An 11,057-nucleotide genomic window follows, 5' to 3' on the forward strand; every position below is an offset into this window, starting at 1 on the left:
CTGGACTCTTGACCGCAGGGTTGTGGGTTCAATCCCTGGTAGGGGACACTGCTGCTGGGCTCTGGACTCTTGACCGGAGGGTTGTGGGTTCAATCCCTGGTAGGGGACACTGCTGCTGTACCCTTGAGCAAGGTACTTTACCTAGATTGCTCCAGTAAAAACCCAACTGTATAAATGGGTAACTGTATGTAAAAATAATGTGATATCTTGTAACAATTGTAAGTCGCCCTGGATAAGGGCGTCTGCTAAGAAATAAATAATAATAATAATAATAATAATAATATACCACAGTAAAAGCACAGTAAACATAATACAAGTATAGTGACATACTTACCGTAAGGCATTGTAAAAACCATGGTAATCCACCAAAAAAACGTGGAACTACATGACAAAATAGTTCTGAAATGTCAGGTTTGGCACATTGCTGTTAATCTGCAAATGTTTGTGGAAATTTACTAGTAACATTTTACCATATCTGGTGGTAATTGTTTTTATGTGTAGATCATGGATGAATATTATTTGACCATCACCTGGACGTCACCTTCATTTTACCCAAAAAGAAAATGCTACAACAGACTTGCGGTTGATCCCAGTCTAGCTCATGTTCAGATATGGTTCTGTGATCCTCTATTGCAATTAAAACCAGACATCATGTTCTCACACTATTCAAGTCACCTTATCACCTCAGACCTCAGGTCACTGCATTGCTTATCAGTTACATTTCACAATGTTTCTATATTTCTGCTTCTATACAAGGCCATTTGCAGCTGTGGGTTGCATTACAAAAGCAAGTTGCTTACCACGTCTGTTTGGTATCAGTGTCCATGTTTGTTCAGTTTTAAAAGCACAGCATAGGCCCTACTTCTATTTTACCTTTAACAGTACATGACTGTTTGAAAGTCTGGCTTTATGCACACTATACAAAGTAATAACTATAGATGGCATAAAACCTGTATGTGCATGTCCTCTGCCATAGGTGCCTCTTGTATGTTCTGGGTTAGCCTTTAGTGGCTATGCAGTGTGCTTTGAGGCATGATATGCATGGTTTATATATGATTTATATTTTAATGTATTATTTTACCAAGAATGATGTAGCAAAATTTCAATTTCCACTAAAATAGTCACATTCAGTAAAAATCTACAGCCTTAAACTATATATGTTAGGTTTCAAATAAATAAAACCTGCACCATCAAAGCAGAAATACAATTACACAGACTGGACCACCCACAAATAGACCTTTAAAAAGGGCTGGCTTTTACTGTTGAGAGCTATGCAAGTAGTTTCTTAATATTAGATCATCACTTGATTCCTTGACTTTGTTTTTATATGACACAGACACACCGGTCTGGACTACCTTACCTAAAATAACATTAGATAGTCAAAGATTAGTGTTAATCAGGGTTTGTGAAACCAGCCCATAGTTTTAGGGTAAAAAAATGAAATTGTTATATATTTAAATGCACCAATTGTTGTGTCTCTTATGAGTCACATGATTATGATTCCTAACAACCAGAAGATCTAAAGAAATCATGAGGAGAGTTCCTATAGGAGTCTGTTGTTTAAAAAAATATAATCAAATACATCTTTTACCTGAAAATATTGGTAATTTTTTAAATAGGCATAACTACATGTAATATGGTTATATCCAAGATAAGAAGGGTTACATCCAAATATTGTTACATCCAAGATATAATAAGGAGGCTGTGTGGTTCAGTGGTTAAAGAAAAGGTCTTGTAACCAGGAAGTCCCTGGTTCAAATCCCACCTCAGCCACTGACTCATTGTGTGACCTTGAGCAAGTCACTTAACCTCCTTGTGCTCCGTCTTTCGGGTGAGACGTAGTTGTAAGTGACTCTGCAGCTGATGCATAGTTCACACACCCTAGTGTGTGTAAGTCGCCTTGGATAAAGGCGTCTGCTAAATAAACAAATAATAATAAAAGGGTCTTGGATTTTTTCAATAAAAAAATGCTAAATAGAATCATTGGTTAATTTAATTAACTGCACCCAATACAGTAAATCAGTATCTTATTATGTGCGAGAGCTTAAAATGCACATTCTGTGTTTTTTTTGTGTGTGCGGTTGTTTCTATGAAAGCTGGTGACTCTAAATACAGTACGTAAGGTTTTTTGGATTGATTTGAAAATGCCTTCATAATTGTGGCTAATAATAGATCTATAAGTGTAATTGCCTGTGAGTGTATATTGGTAAACAACTTATAGGTGCCAATTTTCACTATAGATATAGAATTTGTTTTAAGTTCACCCTGGGACCCAAACTACAGATATTCACTCTCCCAAATGCAGCCTGGGTAAAGAAGACCACAAATGGAATGGGTGCATTAAGACACACTGAATGATAAAGTGAATCTGCTTACACAAAAGGATCAGCCACTGCCAAAAATGATGTAATAACAGATTTCCTCATGACCTGAACATGCTGACGCACCTATGTACAAAACACCCATAAATAAATATCAAAGTATTATTATTATTATTATTATTATTATTATTATTATTATTATTATTATTATTATTATTATTATTTTCTTAGCAGACGCCCTTACCCAGGGTGACTTACAGTTGTATACAAAAAATACATATCAAGAATTAATCATGTGCACTTCCCACACAAACCTACCACATGCTTCAGCTCTGAAACAAAGCAAACAAGAGTAAAACATTGGAGAAGTTCACGGAAGATACTAATTTATGAGATTCCTTTCTCAATACTGGACTGTCAAGGGGATCAGGGGATTAGGGCAAGAACATACCCCTAATAATATAATGTAACTATTTCAGTCGGAGTCAACCCCATAATTAGTTTGCTTTTCTGTTGGAAACATACTGAATTTTTAAATGGGTAATGCTTCTGTCGAAACCTTTAAAAGTTTAGAGGAGTTAAAAAAACAGGCGCATGACATGCAAGGCGAACAGAAGTAAAACAGCCCATTATTTTCAGCAGATTCCACTACCATTAGGCTTGTTACTGTCAGTTAATGTGGTATTTACTGAAGTTTCCACTAATTGTGTTTTACTGGAGTAAAAAGCATAATTCACAGGGATTTTACTGTGTAATACCCTGGTACCATATTACAAGATCATATCTGTGATATATTCACTGTGTTGCTATTGCTTTCAATGCTGGGGTTTGCTCTTACACTTTTGTCAATGTAATGCTTTCCTGTACGAGAGATGTCAAATGCAGTGTTTCGGATCATGCTTGCTGTCATTCTTCTGTTCTGTTTTATTCAAGGTGTTAGCTTAGCATGCAAGTCTTGCTCTTGTAGGGCCCTATTCTCACTTGGATTATGCGCTTCTTCCAGCGTGTAAATAGCGTGTAAACCAAGTGAGAATAGGGCCCTTAGTGATCAGCCACTGACTTAACTGTTAATATTTAAAAAAAACATTCTACAGTCATTGCTGACTTAGTTAATTGTTTAGCTGCATAATGTAATCATTACATATATTGTTCATTAAAAACAGCTGGGTCCAACATTATAAGTCACATCCAGGGCCATAACCAGTTGACATTCTACTAAGGTCAAACCTAGGTTTCAAGCTATAGCTGGCAGTATTTATATGACTACTTGATATTTACTATTCAACCTCCAAATCTATGTTACACTGCAAACTAACAGATAAAATAAAGGAGTCTTTTGAACTTTCCCAGATTTTTTACACAAGCATCAGCATTTATGATGCAAAACAAACAACCAACATGACCTCGGTGCCCTCATAGCTAGTTACGGCCATGGTCACATCCTATTAGCAGCAACGACACTTACAATTTTGCTGAGAGTTTAGCTCTCATGCTCAGAAAGTCTATGGCAAGGCATTTTAAACTACTTAAACTACAACAGCATCTATATAAACAGATTAAATATGTCAATATCAGCTCACGTCTGTTTTTCTATTTAGATTTAATGGCTTATAATATGTTTTACTGACAGCAAGAAATCCACTCTCAACTTGATTAGTAGCCACTCAACACTCATAAACATACAAGCAAGTTCAGTTTTACATTTAAGAGTGGATGCAATCTGAGACAGTCAATGCTTTTATATATGGGAGGAAGACACTTAATGCATCCTCTAGTAGGTATAGCTTTTAGAAGTGTTGTGGTCTTTCATTTTTCAGTTCCTGTAATTGTATTAATTAGATAACATAAATAGAACCTCATTGTCTTGATAATTAAAATTTCCAAATCTGCTTTGGATTTAAACACAAGAAGGTCTAACTTGAGTGAAGCATCCTCAGTATTTTAACTGCATCCTTTATGTAGAAATTAAAATATTTATATTCTAATATGTTTCACAATCTTTTCCACATCCTCTAAAAATACCAGTTTAGTTTGTTAAGATGTCCCTTGGTATTATTACGCTGTGTGTCATGTAAACGTGATATGGCTATTTTGATCCACAAGACTATTTTGAATTAGAGTTGGTCATAGTGGCTAGAGGTATGATGAACCAAACAAGTTGTTATGGGGTCTGGGTGTGTACTGGCCAGGCATGAAGGATTAACATATCAACATAACTCCAGATGCTAGACAAGACTTAACACTCGAACTATGCCAGCCATCTCAAAAAAGCAAGAGTGAGAATGTTCATTAATAAGAACTAGCCACAAAAAAGAAATCTGAACTGAAACGGTAAATATCATCTACCATAAACATATCCACTTTTTGATGTCATTTGTGGAATGATACCATAAATATAATTATTTTGTAGCTCTAATTTCAATGTATTAAATGTATTATATACCGGTATTCCACGTTTATTTGTACCCCAACAAATGTGTTGAAAGCAATATTAATTAAAGTGTTTAAGTAGTATTATTCCAATATAAATTTGAAAATAATGTAGGAAATCAGCTGGCATTTCATTAGTAATTAAATTAGAAATAATGGAACTTGAAATGAAGAAATATATTAAAGAAATCATACTTGGTGCCAGTTCACTACATTCATTTATACTGTAGCTTTCTGTACCTGCTACTTTTTTTAAAAGGCAGATCTTGTTGACAGTCCAGTTTGTTTACATTCCCAACATATAGTTTCAGCTGTTGGGACACAAGATAAAAACTCACATCTGAAGAGTAATTGATGTAAAAAATCAATTGTAATTCAATTATACAACAAGAAGACAGCCAGGGTCTCCAAAGGTAGGGGAGGGAAACTCGAATATTAATAATATCAAGGAATACGTAGACAAAGATTGTGACTGATAACACCTGACATCCTGGCAGTGTTTACATTTCCAGTAAGTAATTTATAAAGCAGGGCTAAAACAATGCAGGTAAATTATGCAGGAGAAATGTTTAGCAAAATTGATGACAAGTTTATTTAAAGAATAGGTGAGAATAACAGGTTTACCAATCCTGACCAGACTGTAGTGTACTTTATTGAATTTGTTTAAACCATCTGTACGTCCATTCTGATCTTGCAGGGTTTTCTTCATATTATAGCAATTTTATTTTTCTCAAAAAAAAAAAAAAAAAAGCTTTACATGAGTAATCTTATTGTCCACTTTAACTCTTTGTTGATCTTTCTGACTTTGTAAATGTGTCTTCCCCTCCTCTTCTATGGCAATGGGATCTGCTGTCTGATTGATAATACTTTTGCTCTTGAGAGAGAGCAGTCATCCCCCTGTTTCCTTTGACCGCAGCCATTTTTGATGTTTCGGTTCATATCAGCTTTTGTGCAGCTTTTGGTCAGATGTTTTGCATCACCCTATAAGCTGATCCCTGGAGCCAGCATTACACTTCAGCCATTAACACCAGACAGAAGGATATCTACATCATCATATGGAAGGAAACGTAAATGGATGGAGACACATATGGATCACATTAGTTTACTGTAAAGCTACGTCTTAGTTGGTGCTTATCTTGGCGAGAGCCGAGTTCAAATCAGCATGAAGTTTTAACATCTGCTCACGTGTAATGGAAATCATTTTAGAATTACAAATGTTGCTTCATAAAGTCAAATGAAAGCTGCTGAATAATGTTACGTTAACATTTTGAATTACATACCGCTTTGAGGTTTTCCATACACTTAACGAAAAAACTGACAAAAATTGTAGTTTCTTTGATTACATGATGTTTAAATAAAAGATCAAAATTATGTTCATATAGTTTTTGTCTCAATCCTAAAATTCTAGGTGATGCAAAACTGTTGGCCATAGCTGTAGTATCATTCATTTACATGTATTATTTATGTAGCTGGGAACTGGAAAGATCTCAATGGTCATTATTTATTTATTGCCAGTGCACAGTACACTATTGTCTATATGCAAATTACAAAAGCACATTCTTGGAAGAGACTGGGATTATATCATGTGTGTTCTTTTACAGCTTTCTTCACATTATTCCAGAATCGTGTTGCTGTATGGTGTTTAGTTTCAGCTCCAATCACTTATTAAACACTGTAGGGTAGCTCAGTGTGCAATGTCATTAATGAATGTCCCAGACATAGTTTACTGTAAGCCAAGGTTAGCTCTCCTGAAGTCTCTAAGGTCAATCATCTCTAGCTGAGGTCATAAATTCAATTTATGCCTAGAGTTTTACCATGAGTAAAAAAAAAAAAAAAAAAAAAATCATCTCCAAACTCTAAAAGCATTGTACAGTATGTGTGGTGGAGCACTCAATGTTCTGGATACTTTCCTTCATATTTCAAAAAATGGCCCATTTGCAGGAGAGAGATGTTCCATGGTGGTTCTGTGGGTAATGCAATAATAACACTATGTAACACAATATTTGTTCCTGGGTAGTAAGTGTTATTTCCTAATTGCTTATGCCTCAAAAGTATAGAAAATGGCTATTATTCCCCACAAACTTTGCTTTTGTGACCTGGACAGTGATATTTTGAAATGTACCTATTTCCAATGAGAAAACGGGTGAATTTGTGTCTTTTCGTTCACATAAAGTCAGAAAAAAACAACATATGAATCCAAATTAACATGTATTTATACTAAAGTAATACAAAAATGACTACAAAAGATTTAGAAGTGAGTAGTTTTTCGAGATTTACGATTATACTGCAAATCACTTTCACGAATCAGCCCCCAAATGTAGTCTCCCATCATGTTCTCGTTATACTGTCCTTGGTAGCGGTGTTCAAAGTCCAGTATATCCTGGTGGAAGCGCTCGCCTTGCTCCTCTGAGTACGCTCCCATGTTCTCCTTGAATTTATCAAGATGAGCATCAAGGATATGGACTTTGAGGGACATCCTATAGCCCATTGTGCCGTAGTTCTTCACCAGAGTCTCAACCAGCTCCACATAGTTTTCGGCCTTGTGATTGCCCAGGAAGCCCCGAACCACTGCGACAAAGCTGCTCCAAGCCGCTTTCTCCTTACTAGTGGGCTTCTTGGGGAATTCATTGCACTTCAGGATCTTCTTTATCTGTGGTCCAACGAAGACACCGGCTTTGACCTTTGCCTCAGACAGCTTAGGGAAGAAGTCTTGGAGGTACTTGAAGGCTGCCGACTCCTTATCTAGAGCTCTGACAAATTGTTTCATAAGGCCCAATTTGATGTGCAGTGGTGGCATCAGCACCTTCCGGGAGTCCACCAGAGGCTCCCACTTGACGTTGTTCCTCCCCACAGAGAACTCGGTCCGCTGTGGCCAGTCCCGCCTGTGGTAGTGCGCCTTGGTGTCCCTGCTGTCTCAAAGGCAAAGATAGCAGGGAAACTTGGTAAAACCGCCTTGGAGACCCATCAGGAATGCCACCATTTTGAAGTCTCCTATGACCTCCCAGCCATAGACCTCTCGCAACATTTTTCATATATGATATATTTTTTCAATAACATTGAAAATTGTAAAACATTTTAAAATTAAAAACTTTTACAATTTTAAAAATTTTAACAAATTTTATAACATAAAATTCCAAGCAACAATTGTCCATCTTACCTTCCAGAGTTTTTTGCAGTGCTCGCAGGTGAAATGAGGTGCCCAGGGTTTGTCTTGATCCCTGACAGGCATGCTGAAATATGCCTTGTAGGCCTCACACATCTTAGCAGATGCCTCCACGGAGTACTTTTTCGCTCTTGTCTTGATAAATTGGCAGCAGACATAGCAAAATGCGTCTGCCGGATGCTTGCAGCCTCTTGATGCCATCTCAGAAAAATGCAGATATGTATCCACTTAGGCAGCTGGAACTAAACTGAACTGGTGGGCTTAAGGCCCCTGTATTTATACTACTATTTATATTACTGGAAAGTTCGAGAAAGGTCTAGAAGTTACTCCAAGTTTACTCAGCACTGAATCTATCTGGAATGTTCTGGAAAATAGGTAAATTTCAAAATATCACTGTCCTGGTCACAAAAGCAAAGTTTGTGGGGAATAATAGCCATTTTCTATACTTTTGAGGCATAAGCAATTAGGAAATAACACTTACTACCCAGGAACCAAAAAAAAAAAAAAAAATGTGTTACACGGTCTAATCAATGAGTGGGATTACTAAAGTTTCTACTGTCCAGAAAATCACTGTGACCTGCTACTGAAGCCCACAATGCCTAGCTCTTGGCATATTGTTCAAGTGGCAACAGGTGAGTCGTGTCCACTGTTGAAGGTTTCTGTAACTGGGCCACTGTAGAACATCTGTTGCTTCTCACAATATATGTTGCACATGTATTCAGGCTTGGTCCATCATGACCGGCTTGCACTGTTGGCTTTCTACAAAGGTGTCCATTCCAGAAACACCCAGGAGACTTAGTGGAACAAGTCAGTTGCCCGGGGACACGCCTTATGAAAAAAACATTCCTAATCGATTTCAAGGATGTCTGTGTGATGAGGTGTTGTGTCTCCTTGTGAAAATGGTGCTTTCGGCTGTTTTTAATGTTTGCTTGATGACAGCACCCATCCTCGGCACAAACGGTGCTTAATAAGTGTAATACAATATTTAGGTGTCAACAGCAGTGACATGGAGGTGTTCTTAGAATCGTGTTGCCCACCATACAGATCCCCCCCCCCCCCCCCAAACAAGTTTAATTGCTCCATCGTGAATGATTTTTCCACAGCAATACAGTATAGCTGTCAGTACTTCTGATCAAGAACTTTATTAGACATATTGACCTCATTTTTCAACTAGATGCATTTTTGGTTTGCATCAGTTGGCAATGATGTGGTAAATTGCATGTTGATCATCTTTTGAAAATAGGGCCCATTAGTAACAGCACATTCAAACAGCTAACTGATTGTTTTATTCAACTTTCGTCAGTAACCTCAATCAAAACCACCCCATTAATCGCAGGAACAGCAATGGCCATTGACCTTGAGTGTCTTACTTTTAATGCTTGGGGCTTTGTGAAATTATTTTGTAATTTAACACTCCTCAGCAAGTAGACAAACCTATATAAGGAGAGAGGATATTACGAAGACTTAAAAAAGGAGAGCAATAGACCACATTGCTTATTTATTAATCTCAAAAGGAAAGCAGTGTCATGAGGTTACTTACCATCTGTACCTACAGTTTTTTTTCTCTATAAAAATGCCTAACACTATATAATTCATACATGTGATGTTCAAAAAAAAAAAAAAAAATCATGTCGTGCAAACACTAACCTGAACTATGCTAATAAATAGCAGAGGGATACAATTCCTACGGCTTACACACAGTTGCCAGGAAGCAAATCCCACTTGTAACAGGTGCTGAAAAGTAATTAAATACTACAAAGGAAGGAATGTCCTGCTTTTGGTCAGTACTAGACTGCATGTATTGAATGCTTCCTATAAACACACAAAACTGGACTAGATAAAAGTACCCCTTATTTTAAAGAAATAACAACAAAAAACAGAGCCCATGTTACAGTATTTCTCTTTTCTATGGTTACTTTCATCAAAGAACAAAACAAACATTATGCTACTTTACAGGTTCTGCTGCAAGTGACTGTAAAACTTAATAGGCAAAATACCTGCCAGTGTGCCAGCACTACAAGGTTTTCTTTTATCATTTCTATGTATTTCCATGTCTGGCCCTTCATACACACCCTAGTTGTAAGGGTAATACGTTTTTTTTTTTTTTTTTTTTTAACTTTAGAATGAATACTAACAGTTACTTTACCAACACGACAACCTATATCAATGTCTACAGTATAATGCTAATCATTTTCATGGCTATTGGTCAAAACCAGCTCTAATTGCAGAATAACGTGTTTTCATTTGACGGCTTACATGTTTTCAATCTCTACAAAAGCACAACTTGTTTAGGATTTAATGGTGCAATGGAACAGGAAAATATAACACGGGTCACACGTCTTTAATACTCGACTGATTGTATATTCGGTGAGGTTGTGAAAGACAACAATATTACTGTAGGTTGTAAAGTGTTTTTGTAATGCAGCAGCATACTCGTGTATTTAGAACCTGTCTCTTAGTGATTCTGTCTCTAGGTTGTTGCTCAACAGTCTTTGCATGTTGATCTTTTATGTTTCTCTACACAAACTTTAATGGCCACGCACAGCTGCCATTAAAGGGGATTTTAACTGTCACGACTCAACTGGTAAAAAGAAGATCTCACACACACCAGTTACAACTGCTTTCCATTTTATTACAAAAAGTCAGTTCCTTTTTACTTCAGAATTGTTACATGCACTTTAATTTTCACATGGGCAAACACATTTACATAGACATGTCAAGCTAGCAAGTAAAGCCTACAGTTGACTGTATACATTTCATGGGACACTGATTATGTTAAGAGTACTGGTACGTGTTAAAAGATGAGTATCTACACAAGAAAATTGCTGGTGCTTGGTGCAACAAAACATAATCACTACATATATTACTTCCAGCAGGACAATAACAAAGGACATCTCCCGAAATTATATAAAAAATAAGACCCATAATCTTCATTAAAATGAACATTTTAGGGGCTCCCGAGTGGCGCATCTGGAAAAGGCACTCCGCGTGGAGTGCAGGATGCGCTCTTTAGCCTGGATGTCGCCGGTTCGAGTCCAGGCTATTCCACTGCCGACTGTGGACGGGAGCTCCCAGGGGGCGGCGCACAAGTGGCCGAGCGCAGCCCAGGGGAGGGAGGGCTTTGATCCACCAGTGTTTCCACT

This window comes from Acipenser ruthenus, chromosome 13 (genome assembly GCF_902713425.1).
Source record: "Acipenser ruthenus chromosome 13, fAciRut3.2 maternal haplotype, whole genome shotgun sequence".
NCBI lineage: Eukaryota > Metazoa > Chordata > Actinopteri > Acipenseriformes > Acipenseridae > Acipenser > Acipenser ruthenus.